The sequence below is a fragment of the Argiope bruennichi genome, chromosome 1 (assembly GCF_947563725.1).
Source record: "Argiope bruennichi chromosome 1, qqArgBrue1.1, whole genome shotgun sequence".
Taxonomy (NCBI): domain Eukaryota; kingdom Metazoa; phylum Arthropoda; class Arachnida; order Araneae; family Araneidae; genus Argiope; species Argiope bruennichi.
Genome location: NC_079151.1, coordinates 132,547,926 through 132,565,173, shown reverse-complemented (window position 1 = coordinate 132,565,173; position 17,248 = coordinate 132,547,926). Strand labels below are relative to the sequence as shown.

General features: G+C 32.2%; 1 protein-coding gene across 2 annotated transcripts in view; it reads right to left on the bottom strand.

The window, feature by feature from the left end:
• The window catches only part of LOC129965692 (MICAL-like protein 2), a 107,234-nt gene that overhangs the window by 75,180 nt on the left and 14,806 nt on the right, over window positions 1–17,248 (bottom strand). Inside the window, exon 1 of one of the 2 annotated variants that reach the window (XM_056079802.1) lies at window positions 608–855. The exons of the other annotated variant lie outside the window; for it this stretch is intronic. The gene's annotated coding sequence lies outside the window, so the exon portion shown is untranslated. Of the gene's footprint in view, window positions 1–607; window positions 856–17,248 lie in introns of those variants that run through there. 2 annotated transcript variants of the gene reach the window in all.

Sequence of the window (17,248 nt, the reverse complement as noted above, 5' to 3'; positions counted from 1 at the left end):
GGAGAATTAGATAGAAGAATAAATTCACTGAAATAAAAATTTGAAATTACCAAATTGTTATATACTTTAATCCTAAAATATTCCACATGTCAGATATTTTCGTTTTTACATTCTTTCTTTTTTTTCTTCTTTTCTTTTTTTCAAAACGATATTTGATTTTTACAAATACAAACTTTGCTTTTAAAACGAATTCATTGTAAATAATTCATTTTATTTGTAAAACAATAAATTAATTAATATATCAAGAATAATTAATAAAAGAAATTTCTAAAGTTAATTTATTTTATCTGAAGAGTTTTTCTTCATCTAAATGTTCGTTTAAATCCGAAACAATTTCGAACAGCTGAAACGAACAATAGATAAAAATTCAGCCAAACGATACTTGATGTTTATATATACAAACTTTGCTTTAAAAATTAATTCATGACAAATAATTTATTTTAATTGTAAAACAATAAATAAATGAATTTTCACGAATAATTAATAAAAAGGAATTTCTACAACTAATTTATTTTATCTGCTTTTCTTCATCTAAATATTCGTTTAAATCCGAAACAATTTCGAACAGCTGAAACGGACAATAAATAAAAATTATTCTGACACTTACCAACCACAACTTAATAAAACTCTTTAAAAATCCAAGCAACTCGTCTAAAGCCGGATAAATCTGAAGTCGAGCTTTGTTTGGGGCACAGCAAAATCACGAGGCAGCTGTTCGGCAGAGGAGAGCACAGCACACAGTCAGAGCGATACGAATGGAGCGAACAACGGATCAAACCAACGCAGAGCGAGTCGAACCATAAACTGAAGCAGTCCAGCAAGCGAACGGCAGAGTCGAAATCTCGTCGAGACAGGAAGTTTGTAGCTGACCTGCCTTTCGGCGGTGCGAGAGGATGGAAAAAAGAAAATGATAAATAAAAAGACGAGGAGATGGATGCGGCAGCGGCAACAATGAGGGAACTTGTGGGGTGAATGGGGTCCGTTTTCTTTTTTTTTGTTTGTTTGTTGTTCTGCAGGGGCTTCTTTTTTGTTTTCCTCTTAGCGCAATGCTTTTATACCTTTTGTTCTTTTCTTTTTTTCGAATGATTGGTTCACTTCTTTTGTGTCAGTTTTATCAAAAATTAGAAACGTTGACGGATTCATTAATTGAAGTTATGCTTTTTTATCACGAATGTTTTCAGTCTATTTGGCACGATGGTTTCGCAAAAAAAAGGAAAGGAAAAGGTAGCTAATTATCAAAACAGAAATAATGCAGCTGATACAGAAGGGATTTTTACAACATTCTAAATGAACAGATGTCCTTAACCGGAAGAGTCCCGAGTATTAATTGTTTGTCCCAAAGCAAAAAAAAAAAAAAAAAAAAAATTAACCCAAATTTTAATTTAGTGTTTGCATTTTTATGATATATAATTTTTATGTAAATAACTTGTACTAAAAACTATTAACGTCACTTAAATTCTAAGAAGCTTAACAAAAAGTAGCGAGAATAGTCTCCTTGAAACTTTCTCGCGTACTTCTTTAATAAAGGAATTATTACTCTTCTTCCAACATGAAAATTGTGGACCTAGGGTCAAACTTTTAATTTCATGTATATTAATTTCTTTTGCGTGTGTTTATGTTTTCTAATATAGTGTAGAAAAGTGAGTATTTATTTTGTATGCTTTTTTTCGATCAAATAAAACCAAACTGTGATTCAGAACTACAATTTAAATAACAAGATTATGTATCAAAGCTCTAGCGTTTGTCGTGTTTACATGCATGCATGCGAATGTAAGGTACGTTCAGCTGGTTGATTTGGCTCAAGTTTTGATCGGATCTGCAATCGAGATGGTAAATTATGTGCGAAATTTCATTCATTTAAATTTCAACATTATGAAGTTATAGTATCGAGTTTGTAGTCGGACAGACAGATACGCAAACTTACTGGAAATGGATTTCGTCCAAAATTTCTTAGAAAAACTGAATTACAAAAAAGAATTAAAAATAACATAACAAAGTTCATCAATCTGGCAAGAATTGTTTTGTTTTGTTTTTTTGAGTCATGGTCTTTGCAGTCATTCAGATAGGCATAAAATCCCTATATGCCCCCGAGTTTGAAAGGCAGACAAATGTTACTCGAAAAATGGGATTCTTTGACTCATGTATGTTTAAGATGTGGAAAGACGATAAATCTCTAACCATTTCTATACCAGCTATTTATATACTTTCTATGAAAATAACCAGAGGATGCGGGGGCTTCCAGAATGCACTAAGATTCTATACCCCTTCATAAGCATAAAATTATGCTTCTTCTGTAAGGCCACGAATACCGTAGCGAGTACATCACTGTTAAACGATAGTTAAAAAAATACATAGATCTTAAGCGTTAAAAAAGCAAACATTTTTATAAAATTTGTCACGAAAATATGTACTTTCGATATCTTGTTGCTGGCCGCCTGACACCAAAATTTGACACAAAACTACAATAATAGTTACAAGATAACATACCAAATTTCATTGGTTTCAATCTTTGCGTTTGTAGGCGTGCGAATATACATACCGACAGTCCGTCAACTGTTTGACAGCTTAGTTCGAAATTTGATATTTTAGTTGATAATTCCGTGAAGTAAATTTTATCTGTGTAGCTCTTTACGTTTTGCAGTTATCCAGTTCATGTGTACTTGAACAGCTAGACCTGATTGATATGGATACGATACTTTTCAAATTTTGATAAATATCTACAAATTTGGTCGGAATTCCATATACCAGATTTCAGCCGACTATATCAGAGCATTTTAGAGTTATTGTGTTCACAGACCAACAGATAGACGGTCATTTTCCAAAAATATGTGTTCTAACTCAGCGAGACCTGGAACGCGATGATTCCTCAAAATCTCATATTCCAACTTTTGGCGATTAAAATACTTCCTCTATACTTCGTATATGAAAAAGTAAAAAGCTAATTTTAAATTGCCATTATTTAAATTGGCGAGACGTTGCTGTTTAAACGGGACGGTCCAGAAATTTTTGCCTTTTGTACCGAATTGAAGAAAAATCTCCTGTTTGTCCCAAATTTTAATCATGATGTATTTCAAAGCAAAAATGCCGGTTTTGAAGTCTAACAAGTAACATAAAAAAAAAAAATTAAGTCAATTCCTACTTTCGCAAGAATTGAACTCGCATTCTTCACCTTCACTTGAAAAATACTGAAATCGCCTGCATTTTACCGATTGAGCTACTGCCTGTTGATCTCAATTTTCATGACAAACTGCTGAAACTCTATTTAAAGTATTAAAAATGAATTAAATTTAATAATGAAGGAATTAATATTTGAAAAAACTATATTAACTTCAAATGTCATCCACTACAAGTTTCAAAAAATGTAATTGAACTTGAGTGGATGAATAAAAAGTATTTAATTAACAATTGAAAATTTGAACAAGATATATAACATATATATAGGGAGAGTGTGAACTAATAGTAGGAATTGAAAAAGGGAGCTAAAGGCTTTGAGAATAGTAAGAAGATACACACCAAGACTGAATGAAACATGCATTGAAAAGACATATTAAACCCATCGCGAAATTCAAAGCTAACAAGCATATAAGAGATACATTTACTCCCTGAACAAAACTTTCCAGACAATTTTGAATTCACATATTTTCCCGAAATTCCTGTAAGAACTGCCTTGTACTTAATCGAAATACATCGATTACGTACAGAAATATATTTTAATTCACATTTTTGCTTTCTCGTGTACGTGTAGTATATAAAAAGTACAGTAATCGTCAAAAAATTCGAATTCGAAATTTTGACGAATCTTCATGTTTTAGACCTTTCTGCATTCGGAAAACACATTTTTGGAAATGCTGCTGTGACAAAGATCATTCCAAAACGCTTTGAGCTAAACAGATGAGTTTCGGTATATAGTCTTTATATGAAGTTTGTAGATTTTTATCAAATTTTTTGCAACATTCGGTCTGAGGAAGTCCGGCTTTTCGAACATAATAACTATAAAATGAAGAGAGATAAAAGACAAAATTCGGTACATCGATTTGACATCTGTAGTGTCAAATTTTGAGCCAAAACCAACAATAAGTTCCCTGCCTGCGTTTCAGAAACATGAAAACGCTGTAATTCAGAAATGCAATGGCTTAAATATATCAAATTTGATATGGGAATTTGTGATTATAAGTGCAATTTTGTGTCAAATTTTGTTTTAAACGATGGAGAAAAATGCGTTTAAAACACAAATTCGAGTTTTTGGATGCTGTTAACCACATGCCTACAATTAATCGCCAAATAACTCGCCAAGGATAGCAAAATAGATTCAGTAAAAATGCTGAATTCAAGCCAAAAGTTAATCCATCTTAACTATTAAATGTCAATAAGGCATTCTCTGGCAGCTCAAGTTTATTTGTATGAAAGAAGTTTTGGCGTCACCATTCCAGCTGCTTAGATTAGTTGATATTTTTTAAACATGAATCTTCAAGTCGTTAAATTAAATTTATAAAGGTCAGAAATATCCTAAACACCTCTATACATTTAAGAACTTAATTTAAATTGATGTAAGTTAGGCAAAATAAACAATAGTTTTTTTAAGTTATTCCCATTTTTTTTTGCTCAAATAGAAATTGCTACAAAATGTATGTAATTTCTATATAATTAAAGATATCTTTAGGGAACGGGAAACAGAGACACATTTACGGTGCTCTGTTCATTCGCTGGGAGCTTTCCTTCACTTTATTAGAATTAAATAAATTTAAAGCACTTTCATGTTTTGCTTATCCATAACATGTACCAATTACCAATATGAAATAGGCCCAACTTTTGATGCAATGATATCCATGAATAGATCTATCCATAAATTTTTGGAACATTTCAGAAGGAATTTGCATTCCATTCTTATAAAAAAAAAAACTAGTATCATTGAAAAGAGTCATTGAAGTGGGACGTTGTGGTAGATAGCGGCTCGAATTCATCGTTCCAATTCATGTCGTAAATGCTAATGACTTCATATTAGTAATTTCCATTTCATATTGATAATTGATGTATCTCCTGATCACGTAAAACATAAATGTTGCCAGATACTTTTATAGATAAGCTTAAGGAATGCTTTAAAAACTAATTTAAAAAAATATTGACTTAAAATTATATTTAAAATGAAATAGAAGTATCAAAAAATAAAGACGGAGTAGTTCAAAGTTTTTCCTTTCTCTATTAGCATCTACAAAATCCTTTATTTGAAAATCGTTTGAATCTGTTCAATTATTTATTTTAATTTTGAAAAATTAATCTTTTGAAAAATGGAATCTATGAGTTTGAATTTTAGCTTTTGTCTGAATTCCAAGGAGTGTAAAAATTTCTTGTGTGATAATTTGCTCCGAGATTACAAGGGAAAAATAGTAAATGCTTGATCCATTTCTAATTAACTGAATATTTAATTAACTTTTGCTTCTTGAAAAGTGGACAGTATTCTTTCTCTTGTCTTAAATAATAAATAAACTTCTCTTGGCAGTTATTATTATTATTATGTATTTATTTATTTTGCAAAATTGTGTTTTTTCGGAGAAAATTTTTAGATACAAATCACATACTGATTACCTAGGAATATTTTTCAATCTTATCTACATAGAAACTGGTCATTTAAATAAAAAAAAAAATCATGAATGAACTTTAATATTCATTTTATAGTTTATCTATCATTATTTATATTTCTGAACTCATACTCAGTTTTACAGTGATGAAATCGGGTCTCAGATGGCGCAGTATGATATTGTCAGCATGAGAGGAGATAGAAAAAGATTTTAATAGTTAGTTATAAAAAACGTTTTTTTAAGAAAGACATCTATATAGATAAACTTAAAAAGCAAAATGTTAAATCTAAACACATAAATAAAAAAATAAAGCAAAACGTGCGACTCTAACTCTGGGACTCACAGCATAGGCATCATTTATGTTGTTCTGACCTCTATACTATACTGCCCATACTTCGAAGCGGAAGTTGAATATAATTATTTAAATAGTTAGTATAGTTAATAGTTAGTTATTAATAAGAGTTAGTGTGTGTGTGTGTAAAATAGCATTTTTTAGGAAAGACATCTGTACACATAAAAAAGCAAACCCTTATCTAAACATAAAATTTGACCTAAATAGTTAGAGCCGTTTCCGAGATATACGAAATAAATAAATGTATATATACAAGAATTTCTTGTTTCAAGCTATAAGAGAGCCACAATGGATTTATTTGTATTACGATAGATTAAAATTTGGTCGGAACCTAAATAACTATCACATATCAGCCGGCCTGAACTTTGCTTGATACACCGTGTATGTTCATCTGAGTTCAATATTCTGGCAGATAATAGATCCATAGTTTTGGAATTTTATCCTGTATTTGTTTAACATACTTGGAGATATTTACAAGTTGTTGCTTTTTGCAGAATGCTTGTATTCTATGAATTGTTTAATATGGTATATCTTTCAGTATTTAAAAAGTTACTGACTCAGTATCAGAAATTGATTGTTGTTAACTGTTCAAAGAAATGGTTATGGAACAGTTAAAAATGGAATTAATTCAATATTCCTCCTATCTTCTGTCATCTAACTGCGCTTTATCTCATGCTTTGTTATGACGTCACAGTCTGTTCCCTATATCTCGATATTCAATGAATTACAGAAATAAATAAGCATTTTGCATTTAATATGTATCACGTGAGCATAAAATGATCTAATTATAAGAGATACTAATTAATGCAGTTGCTAAGTTAATGAGATCATAAATTCTAATCACAAGTTAATTTTACTACGGATCTAATCATTTATTAACTTACTAGTTGAAATTTGAGCGATATATGCACACTGAAAATTTGAATATTCTCTGCTGCATCCTATAATTTTAACAGTTAATTGCGATCTCATTACCTGAAACAGGTAATTTCATAACATACTCATTACCTGCTACCTAACCATCGCAAAACTATTTCATGCTATTATGATCTTGTATTTAAGTGAAATTGTGTTGTTGAAAAATTGTTTAGACCCACAAAGGGTTCTCTAAAATTAGGCTCTTTCCACAGTCCGATGTTTTTAGAAATGAGAAAAGAAACAGTGGCGTAACATGAATAAGTGGCACCGGGGCAAAATGTCATAATTCTATCCCCCCCAGTTATCTTTAATGGTTTAGCATGGATAAATGAAGCCTGGGGCCTTCATAAGTCTTTTTTTGCCACCTCGTGATGCTTGATCGCAAAAAATAACAATTTCATCTCCATGGTGCTCCCTCTCTGTCGTCCGGAGGGTGAATAGTCTTTGCCCTCCCCTCAATTACTATGCCATTTGTCGATATCATCAATCTTTGCACTATTTCGGATTTTTTTAAAAAATTTTTATACATATACTATAAATTGGTGCAATAAACACAGGCCTTTCTGCAAAAATGTGTTTTTTAAAACGAACTTCTGCTACTCCGGTGCTTTCGTTAATCCGGCAATCTTATACTCAGATATCTGGAGGATTAATGGAAGACTACAGTCTTAGAAGTCTTGCACAAAAGAGCGATTCAAGGGCTAAGGCCTTCCAGTAAATAAAGTTTGCTTTCTTTATCAGTAACGCAACGATACAATAACAGCTAGCGCATGAACCACAAAACATGTTTTGATTTTAAACCTAGCAACTATCTTCTTAATAACAATGCTATGGAAGTATAGAGCTCTCCGTGCTTTCAGTCTAGAAATCGCGCTACTATCTGCGCACTCCTATCTTATGTTTATTTTCTGAAGAAAACGAATCGCTCTCTTTCACTTTCAGCAGATGACAATCCCGTTTTTGTACGTCCCTCCGAAAATCCCTCGCCACGTGGGGTGAATGAATGACCTTGAAACGTGACCTGTGGGGGAGAGGGAGTTCTTGGAAAAGTAGGGGAACTCTTGTTATCTTCTTGCGCTTGTCCAGAGCTCAGGTAACTTTATTCCAGAACTTTGGAAAAAAAAAAAAAAAAAAAAAAGAACATTTTGCTGTCGAGATGTTGGTAACTTAGATTTTGCAGCACACATTGGAATGAATTTAAATTTAGCTTATAGTTTTACTTAAAGAGAGAACAAAAGAATTTTGATTTTTGTTTGAGAGACAGTTTCTCTGAAAGAGAAATTTGGTTCAAAAGAAAAATTTTTTCCCCTGAGAATTTTCACGAAAAAAAAAAAAAAAAGAAGAAGAAGAAAGGTTTTAATTAGAGAAAGAAAGGAATTTGTGTTATGATGCCTATAAGCGTAAAGTGTGTTTGTGTTATTTTGGTGCAAAGGCTACTTTTTGGCCAAAAAGAAAGTATTCTCTTATTTGAAGAAAAGGTTTTGGAATAGTCTACACTTATGGAAGGAAGTGCTTGAGTATGTATCTGTCTGTCTGATTGTCGGTGACGCCCATACAAATCTATCGCACTTACAGCCATTCAATTATGCTTATAGATAGTCTCGTAATGGTCACTCAATGCACCTCAAAGTCTAAATTTATCTGAAATCTATGCAACTTTTCTGTAAGTTCATATTCTATATTCCATATTTGAGTAATTTTTTTTTCAAATACACCCCTGGCAAGTGAGGATATATAGACTATTTTAATATCGAACACACATGCTCTCATATATTCAGGCCTAAGAGAAACAAATTTTCTATTTTTAAAAAAAGTCATTTTTCTGATTCCAAAATTTAACAAAATGTGGAAAGATTGAATTTTTATGGAAAATTTTAATTGATAAGCATTGATCATTTAAGATTTGTGAAATTTTACAACAAGAGAATGCGAGTTATTAATACAAGTAATTCTTTTCGGCTTTTGTGTCTTCAATATATTCGTTCTGTATATAAAGTTCGTGTCATTTGATATGAAAAGGGTTCTGACTTCTGAGAAAAAAAAAAGAATAAATGTAGGCGAAAGTATTAATGAACAAATTATACATATTTCTTCTTATGTTAAATACAATTGCTAAATCAGTTTTGTTATTTTGGATTTAAAAAAAGGCATGTTTCTATTCATGCCCTTCTAGAACTCCCCTCTCCCCCTCTTTTTTTTTTTTTTTTGATGCAAATATGATTTTTTTTTTCTTTTTTTGTATTTTTCTAAAAGTTTCAAGATATTGAAATTATGCATGCACATACGAAGCGGATTTATATATTTTCAATCTTACAATAAATTGGAAAATTCAAAAGTTTTATTTTCGCGTTAATCCCCAAATTTCTTCACGTGACGCCACTGAAGGGCATCTCTTGCATAACAGCTGTGTCTTCAATTCGAGGTAATAGAATCCTTATTCAAGGACACACGTGTGGTGACAGTAGGCGACAGACGGACTATTGCAGGCACACACCAATAGAAGCAAGGTACAGACGATAATCACTGGCGGCAATTTTACTTTATAGTATCCTGCATGAAATCGCTGACTCATCACAAGAAAGTTTGTCTTTTGTCGAACCTTTTCTAAAGCACAAGAGGGAGAGATAACCCCTTAGCAACCTCACTTCCTGCCCTTTCATTGTAGTCAAGGTCGAGGATGATACAATATTATCTATGCTACAGGTATCGTTATTGGAGACACTAGTCTGACCCACCCATCCCCCTAGAATGTTACAGAAGACGCCAATAGGATGGCATTTAATTAACCGAACGTTCGTTAAAACGGAAAACAGATTCATTGCACACAGCTACTTTTTTAAGGCAAAATAATCTTGCTTAAAAAGATTAAGTTTTAAATAACCATATATAACACAGGGAATGTGACGAATTATGACTTAAATAGAGTAAAGGGTGGTCTTATTAATCGTACTTGATCAGATTCTGAGAGGGATTTCTTTGCCATATGCCGACTTAGGCAGGAGAATCTTTGATATCTTTTAAAAAGATGCTAGGTATCAAGGAATTTTATCCTTTCACTTCCGACGTGGGAATCAAAGGAGTCAGCCATTTTGTTAAGCGCATGTTAGAAATAATTAAACAAAAGAGGGGGAATTGGATCAGGAAATAGAACAAAATTTTAGAATGAAGTTAACATGGGCTAGTTTAAGTTAAAAATTATGAAATTAATTAACGTTTAATTTAAATTAAGGGATATCATAACATATGTATATATTTCTCTCTCTCTTTCTATATATATATATATATAGAGAGAGAGAAAGTGACGGGGGAAAAAAGCGTATGCACCAAATATGAACTCCATGCACATTAAACTTTAAAAAAAAATTTAATTACTGTTTGGAAATTAAAAATATTAATTAAATAAAAATTAATTAATATATAAATTAATAAAAATATATAAATTTAAAATATTGTTTGGAAATTTTTAATTAACTTTAAGCTTTATCTCTATTCAAATAACTTTAATTATCACATTTTGATAAATTATAATTATTAAACATTTAATTTCAGTTTGCTTTTGTGAGAGTTGGTTTAAAAAATTTGAATTAATTTAATTAAAAACTATTATATATATATATATATTATTTTGCTCTCCCTTCTAAATGGACCCCTATAATGGCTTCTCTAGTTTTCTTCCCTTCTAAAGTTAATATGGAAAAAAAATAATTGATTTTTACAAGAACGTTGTTAAAAATTTTACTGTCTCACAACAAATTATATTTTTAAGAAAATGAGTTTCATATATATATTTGTTATATTTGATTTGATTTGATTAATGTCTAGATAAAACTTCATGTTCATAATTCCACCAAATTATCTGGAGTTAAAGAAGTGTTATTTTAATTGCCATTCCCAAGTTCTGTTTATTTTGTACATGAAACTCTCAGGGCATCATAAAAGTATTAAAAACGTAAATGTCCGGTTTCATCTACCTTTCGCGGTACTGTAGCTTTACTTTTTTTATTTGTCTTGTAAACTACATAGATATTAAAATGAACACTCCTTCCGGTGATTTCAAGAATAGAAGAAAATCAGGCTCTTAAATATTTGATGATGAAATATTGAAAAAGATTTCAATTTCAGAGTAACAACGTAATTTGCTGTTGGAAATTAGGCAATTTTTTAAATGCCGAAATTTAGGGAAAATTCACTGGACTATTAAACTGGTCATTAAAAAGACGATTTTTAATTTTTGAAATAGTGTAAAATTTATTTTTGTGGAATAATTTTTTTGGAATTTATCGGGAGCAAACGCCAAAAATCTAGTTTAATTTTTAATTAATTAAAAATTTAAGTAAAATTTTTAAAAATATATCTTCGAGGTGAACATTCCCCTCTCCATAAATATGTGCCAAATTTGGCAGCTTATATTAAACAGTCTGGCCAGTAGAGCATCTACACATTTATCCTTATTATTAGTGGAGATAAGAACACTCTTCTTCTATCGATTTATTTTATCAGTTATGTCATGCCTCAACCACATTACAAAATAGTGATAAGTTTAGAATAAATGGCACTTAGAAAAAGAATTGTTTTTTCTCACCGACTTCTCTGTATCAAATGCTCCACTAAATTTGGTTTCCAAAATAAATATATAAACGTGCTAATATATCGTCGCATACATAATAGGTGTAGACAAAAGTGGAATAATCTTCATTAATAAATCCAAGAATCTTCTTTATTTGGTTCTATTTTATCTTCTTTATTTGGGTTTTTATCTTCTTTATTCTTCTTTATTTATTCTTCTTCTTTATTTGGGCAAGGTGATAATGATATTTAACATTAATCTGATAGATTCGTCACTGACCATAAGCTCATACATAATACAAAAAAAAAAGAAGGTAAAACCCATCTACTCTGCCAAACAATTTATATTGTCTATTATATCGGCAAGTACAACTAAGCATGTAAGCGTTTAGATAAGTATGCTGCTATCTATACACAGCAAAAAACAAGATAAGGAAAGTACAAAAATGCAAGAACACCTGGGGCGAAGTGAGCGATCGGTTGCAGCTATTTTGTCATATTTACTTTACTGCACAATTGTCTGTATAATTTGTGCAAAAATAAGGATGCATTTTTCGATTAAAATACACTTTTTTAAATGAACCCTTTGTTTAGTACTGTGGCGTATTGGAATGAGCGAGGATAGAACCTGGGACCTTGTGGTTCGCAGTCGAGTAACATGACCAGAATACAAAAGCAATTGCTCGTGCAGCGTAGCTGTAACTGGCTTATAAGCTTTCACCACAGACTCTCCCTCCAGTGAGTCGAACAAATAGCTGTTGAGTGATGATGTATTAGCTGATGATATGATTCGTATGCACTTGTACCCATTTGAGCAGCGCCAAGCGCTATGGCGAGCGTGTGTGGTTGCTGATGTGCTGCGTCAAGTGAGTCTGACGACTTTGGGTTGCTGTGGGTATATGGCGCCACAACAGCTGAATGAAGGTTGAAGGTTCATCGTCCGAGGTCACCGAATCGGTATGAGCGAGGATAGAACCTGGGACCTTATGGTTCGCAGACGAGTAATATGACCACAATACAAAAGCAATTGCTCGTGCAGCGTAGCTGTTAACTGGCTTATAAGCTTTCACCACAGTACTTTCGCAGGGGCCACATAAATCTATCTCTCTACGGTCTTTAGACAATACAAGGATTGGAGCTCTCTTTTTACTCTCTCCTCCTACTTCCAAAACATGTATTTTTTTTATTTAATTTTATCTTAAATACTTGTATAAGAAGTTTTCAGCGGCAAACTTTGATCAAATGAAATAAGAAAAAATTTAATTTCAGATCATTTTTCAGAAATTTTCTTTTACTATCTTAGTTATAAAAAAAATTTAAATTAGAGTTTAGAACTATTTTTAAACAAAATAATACAAGTGACAAAACGATTTTAAGACAATCTAAATAATATTTAACTAAAAGTTCCGGCATATTTACTTATAATAAAATTACATGTCCTTTTAGAATTGTAAAATAAGCGCAAAACCAAACTTACAAAAGGTAATTAATCAAGAATATTATTACAATATTGTTACAAAACTTAAACGATACTTGATTTTATTTGAAAAAACTTGAATGCAGGATCCTTGAAAATTAAATGAAAGCACAAAATTAAATTACTCTGAAAACATCACAAAAAAAATCGAGGTTGTGCGGGCACAGCCGCGGAGTACCTAGGTAGTTGCCTACTTTGCCAATTTAATAATCCGGTCCTGAACTTTAGTTCATTTGACAGTCTTCATAACTGGGATTATTGTAGTTGTATATCCTTTTTATAACGTGCTTTAGAACTGAATAACCCTGCTGGCCTGACAAAGGCTGACTTCCATATAAAGTTCGCTTTATTTCACACGGCAAATTTAGAGGGCTGCTAAGCGTTTGTGAACTCAAATGCAATCTTTACTCCAACCACCCGCTGTAGCAGATTCACCCATTGTTGCAATGTCACATTTGAGTTTAGATTGATGGCACATTTTTTGTCTACGGAAAATTCACAAATCACGTTCATTTTCCCTTTCTTTTCCTCTTTCATTTATTTATTCATTGTTGAACTTCTGATGTTTTCTCTCCCGTCGCAAAAAAACATCTGCTCTTCCCCAGTGCACGAGAGAACTGTCATAAAACACAGTTTAAAAAGAAAATGGCTATAGAATATTACCGGTAAAGCTGCACGATTCCCCTAACGTTAAGGAAAAACAATAAAAATCCCATGACATTATAAACAAAAAAAAAAGGAAAGGCAGTAAAGTTTTAAAATATTGGCTGAAAAGCCTTGACAAATAGTCGTAAAGTAGACATTTTGTTATGACGCAACTGTTTTAAAACAAATAAATAATAAATCATTAAATAACTCATTTCTTAAAAAAAAAAAAAAAGAATTCTCTTAGTTGTTTCGTAAGTAGCTATTAATTATGCATTACGTTGACGATGAGAAAGATCACATTTGTTGTTGATAAGCTCGATATGTATATACATGCGACGTCATTTCGTGTCTATATGTAGAGTAAAATAGACATCTTAAAAGAATTGGAAAAAATTTGATTCCAAAAATCGGTTCGTTGTTGTCTTCATATGTTTTGAAAATGGATGAAAGCTTAAGTTAAGGACTTGATTTTTTTGAGAACATTTTTTTGAGATTTATTTGAGAACAGCTGAATTATGATGGTTTTTTGAGAAAAATAGCTTATGTTCCTGAATGGAGGGAAATTACAGTTTCACACATTTTAACAACTCAAAAAGAGAGCTCTACTTGTTTGAAAGATGGAGTTAAAGAAATTTCAGGTCAACATTTCGATGCTGCTCTCAATATTAGGTGGATGGGAAACTCAATCAATCTAAGACAGTTAAAGTTATAGCTAACATTTTTACTGAAAGAATGTGCGTAGTTTTTGTGAGTACTTAAACGATGGTTTATAAAAGAATATTTTAGAAACAACCATTTTCATTTTTTATAGATATTTCAGAAATTTATTTAAGTAAATCCAATGAAAGAAGCTTGTACTGAAAACTGAGGGGGGGGGATACTTTCCAGATATTTTCCAAAGAAAAATAAGAAAGACGACACTCGCAGTGAAAATATATAAAACATATTAAAGTTCATCCAGTGTTTTTGTTTAAACTTTTATGCCTGCTTCCATGGTCTTGACAATGGATCACTTTCTCCTCTGTTGACAAATTTGGTTAAAAATATGGCATTAACATAGAATTCTTTTTGTAAAATATTACTACTCCACTAAATATTACAATTCATGAATCTCATTCGTAGTGTTTTCAGATTATTGTGTATGCACACATCCTAACACCATTCTGGCATATTTTATCGCATGATGCATTAGTTCCAAAGTCTAACATACCTAAACTTTTATAGTGATAAAAATCATGCGCCAAGTTTCAGCTATTTAGCTCGTTGTATTGCATCAATATGCACACAAAAGAATAGGCAAGCCTCATATTGACATGTATTCGTCTGATACCAAATTTCATCTTTCTAGCTCGTTCGTTTGTGAATAGATATAATTACGACAAATAGATAGATATAATACTATTATTATTTTTTAAAATTTAGTGAGGTTTAAAGGTGAAGAAACCAACATGAAGATAATTTGGGGACGAATCTCCTAATTTTGATCCATGGTCAGATGAAAAGAACAGAACATAAGCTTGCACTTCATCTTCAAATTTTCTCGTCACTCGATAACTTGTTTATTTCCGAACATGTGACTCAGAGCACACACGCAATTATCGGATAAACCATTAGTGACAAAATAAAAGTGAGGAGCTAGGTTTTACGCACAAACCTTTTGCGAAGCAGAAATATGAAACAAGTCTAGAGGGATGCATTTTCTTCGGAAATTGTGGGGGTATTCAGAATAGAACTGAAACTATTCAGCGTCGAAATGCACTTCAAACTTATGTAGATTTGAACAAGAAATGTTTTTAAATAACTGAAAATTTCTTTTCCTACTGACAGTTACTTTATTCGAATTTCGCCTCACAAATTTAACGAATGTACATCAGCATACTCTCACAATATACATGTGCAAAATAGACATGTTTTCTACTCAACTTTCTTGTATACTTCTGCATAAGGATATTATAATACTGCGTTTGACCAAATTGATTAAACCGATGTGTTATTCAATCAAATACGCTCGATTTGCTCAGAAAATTCTTTGCAAATATCTCATTTTTTTATTGCTCTTTATCTGATTTCTTCCCACGAATGTATATTAGCATATCCTCATAATTCTTCATTTACATGTGCAAAAGGGGCATGTTTTCAACTTCACTTCGTATGCTTCCACATAAGGCTATTATTGTACTGCATTAGGTCAAACTGATTAATCCAATGTGTTTTTCAACCAAACGCACTAGATTTTCGCAATATATATATATATATATATATATATATATATATATATATATATATATATATATATATATAAATATCCAAAACTTCCTTTTTTTCCGATTTCTCTTCACAATTTAGCGAATATTCATCAGTACATCCCCATAATTCTTCGTTTGCATGTGCAAAATGGGCAGCGATTAATCTCTTAGTATGCGTCCGCTTAAGGATATAATGTTCATTCTCGGATTCGAAAATCCTCTGCATTTCTGCGCATGCGTCAGGCATCGTTTATTTTGTCAAAAAGGGGGGGGGGTAAGATGGAAGATAAAAGGAGATGAAGTTTGCATTTAGCAACAGAGGGAACTCAGATTAGGCAGAATTAGGAGGCATTATAACAACGCATAGTTCTGCGTACCACCCCTTATCGAAGTACAATCGTCGAAAAGTGCTAGTCTGGCGATCCTGAAACGAACAGAACAGTACAGTACGTGGTCAAAACTGATTAAATTGAATATGTTCGATGTGTGCAGAAAATATTCAGAAAAATCTGAAAATTTCTTTTCCTACAGATCTTCTTTATTCGATTTCTTATCACATATTTAATGAAAAAACATCAGCGTATCCTCATAATTCTCCCTTTGCATGAACAAAACGTGCAGTGTTTACTTATTAACCTTTTAGCATGCTTCCGCATAAAGATATCACAGTACTGATGTGACCAGAACTGATTAAACCAAAGGTGCTCAATTTGAGCAGAAAATACTCCCAAATATCCGAACATTTCTTTTCTTAATGATCTTCTTTATCCGATTTTTTCTCACAAAGTTATTGAATATACATCAGTACATCCTCGTGATTTCCATGTGCGAAATGGGCAATGTTTACAACTCAGTCTCCTCATAAGCTTCCGTATAAGGAGTTACCATACTGTATGTGGTCAGAACATTATTAAACCAATGTCCTATTCAACCAAACGCACTCGATTTGCTCAGAAAATATTCAGAAACATCCATAAAATCCCCTTTTCCTACTTGCTAGCTCCACATTATCCTATTTCCTCTCACAAATGTATCGCATGTGCATCAGCATGTGCTCGAGGCACAGCAGTGTGCAAACTCTCGACGAACAAATGAAGCGTATCTTCCTATTCATACATCAAAAGAAAGAAATGGGCACGAAAAAGCTTTTAATAGAAGAAAGCAAAGGGCTCTTGTAGAAAGCACACCTCAACTCCCGTCCTCTTACTCAAACATTTACCGTTTTCCCACGGTCCCAACCTGCAGTTTGGCATTAAGTAGCTCCATTTGCATGTAGGTACTCCAGTGACAACTTGTTCTACAGGAGAACTACAGATTTTTCCTAATGACTCGCTGCGTTCGGGAGTGCTGGGATGTCTGTCTGTCTGGTAATCCCCTGGAGTGGATGGAAGTCGGAGATATATCTCGGCGAGAACACAAAAGAAGCCTGCCGTGCGTGTAAGGATTTTTCACGGAGAACAACTCT